Genomic DNA, 2,508 nt, shown 5'->3' on the forward strand with positions numbered 1-2,508 from the left:
TTTAGACTCTATGTAAATTGAATGATAAGATCTATATTCTGTGGTGTTTGACTTCCTCTACTCAGTATTATATTTATAAGATGTATTTATACTATTGTAATCAGTTAACAGTGATTTTTTATTCCTACTTCTGGATAGTATTCTACTCTAATGGGCAGTTTTCTGAGCACTGAGGGAAGAGACGATGACAAGAGAGATAGAGAGAGTCCCATCCCTACTTCCATGGAGTTTAGTTTCTAGCAAATAAATGAGGGAGGCTGCAAAAAGCCACTGTCTTTTCATTCCATTCTTCCTTAAACTTTGTAAAGTACCCCCCCACACACACACACACACAGAGACACACAAGTAGACTTCTTATATGCTATATTTGGTTGAGAAAATGGTGTTGGGACACTTTTTGCTTTGTTTTTCTCTCTCGCTTTTTTTTCTTAGGGGAGAGCGCAAACACAGCCCCCCAGTACCACAAATTATGCAATCGAGTTCCCCACATTTGGGGAAATGGCAGGGGTCAGCACATCTGGAGTGCAATGGATAACCCTCGCCCTGGGAAAACCATCTTCGTGATCATGGTGTCTCCCCTGCCAGGTAAGTATGTTGGGGCAGTTTTTTATTCATTTTGGAAATCACTCAAAATTAATTCCAAGAAGATTCAAGATATATGTCAAGTACTCAAAGGTTTAAAATTTGTAGAAGAATTTATTCACTTCTTAATTCAAAACTTTTCTTAGGCATCGGCTTGTGTGTAACACTTTCCTTAGTTTTAGGGATTTAGTAGTGACAATAATAGATAGAAATCATTGCCTTTGTGAACAGTGGTGAGACAGACAATAAAAACATAAACTAGTCAATTGAATAGTATATTAGAAAATTATAAGTGCTTTGGAGCAAAATAACACCAGAGGGGGCAGGGTAATGAAGCCTACCTGCTACATAAGGAATAGAGCTGCACTTGTAGGTAGCGTGGATGAGGAATACAGGAGATGGTACTTTCCAGCCTGGAAATAAGAAATATTTACTTCTTAAATAAGATTTGAAAAGCACAAACCATAACCCAAAATATGTGAGATTAATTTGACTATAGAAGGGTGAATGCTTCTATATATCAAAAGACACCCCCAGAAAGAAAATGAGAAGTTATTTGTGATGCATGTAATCATCCAAAGAATAGTATCAAGAACATGAGTTAGTTTTACGAATTAAAAATACAAAGAACCCATAGGAAAAATGCACAAAGGTGTGAATAAGAAATCCATGGAAGAGGGACTAAACCCAGCGACTAAACTTATGAAAAACATACTCCATGTCAAGAACCATGTGAATTTAAGCCAGAGTTTGAATTCATGTAATACTTATTTGATTTATCAAATCAGCGACGATTTAAAGAGTAGGAATTCAATGAAAGGGACACTCCCATGAATGCTTGGTGAGATCAGAGAGGTAGCACCATTCTGAATTTAACTGACTGCTTTTCGTCTGCTTTCAAAATCAGGAAATCGTGCTTTTGAGCTTTGTTGGATCAGAAAGTCCCAGATCCAGGTGTCAATTGAGCCTTGGCTCTAGTGTCCTTTGTGCGCTCAACAGGCTTCCCCTAAATTCCCGAGGAGTAAAGAGAAACTCTTCCCTCCAAACGTCCAGATTCTTAGAGCAGAAAAAGAGGGAGGAGTGGCGTCCATGAACCAAGGACGCTCGCAATGCTCCCCAACCAACTGAATGATGAATTACTTAAGAATCTGCACTTTTTTTAATTACCCAAGACCCTTGTTTCTCACTTTCCTTCTTTATGGCCAAGTAGTATCAATTTCAATTATATTCTTATTGAAGTTCCATCAGAGGTAGTGAAATTCAAATTTGTTTAAAAATGCTTATCGTTAAACCCTGTTATCATCTATGCTGTGCATTAAGTGAGCCTCATAAAATGCAGATCTGATCACTGCACTGCATAGGCACACTGTATTCTAACTTTAATGAAACACTTGCTCTTCTGACAACCAAAATGCCCTTGTAAGGAACATGTTCTGTTCCCTCTACTTCATTCATCCAAAAATGTATTTATTGAGCACCTACATTGTACCAGACAGTGTGACAGGCACTGAAGTTAGATCATAGACAACCAAAGACAATTTCTTTGTTTCATAGCGTCCTGGTGGTGCTGTTGGAAAAGCATTGAACTTTTGACCTGAGGCCAGTCGTTCAAACCCCTCACGGGCTCTGCTTCCATATAGATGCAGTGATTCTGAAACCCTTGACTGTGAATCAACAGTGACCACATGACAGTGAGCTTAGTTTGGTTGTTTTATTTTGCTTTTGCTTTATATTCAGGTGGGCCAGGATAAGCAATATAATGAAAACTGTTTATAAATATATTTATGTCGAATGTGCTCAGAACAAATTTTGAAAATAAATATTGAAAAAAACCACAATTACTTTATGATCCAGCAATCTCTCAACTGGGTATATACCCTAAAGAAATAAAGAATTCAACACAAACCTAAATATGTACACCTATGT

The 2,508-nt window shown here is 37.6% G+C and overlaps 1 non-coding gene across 1 annotated transcript; it reads right to left on the reverse strand.

The window, feature by feature from the left end:
• Positions 1–429: 429 nt before the first annotated feature.
• LOC115869043 lies at positions 430–593 on the reverse strand. The gene has a single exon (XR_004045957.1). It is a non-coding gene; the product is annotated as a U1 spliceosomal RNA (small nuclear RNA).
• Between the last annotated feature and the right edge of the window lie 1,915 nt (positions 594–2,508).

This window comes from Echinops telfairi, unplaced genomic scaffold (assembly GCF_000313985.2).
Source record: "Echinops telfairi isolate 266 unplaced genomic scaffold, ASM31398v2 ScPeMD7_1;HRSCAF=3_0, whole genome shotgun sequence".
In the NCBI taxonomy this organism is placed as follows: domain Eukaryota; kingdom Metazoa; phylum Chordata; class Mammalia; order Afrosoricida; family Tenrecidae; genus Echinops; species Echinops telfairi.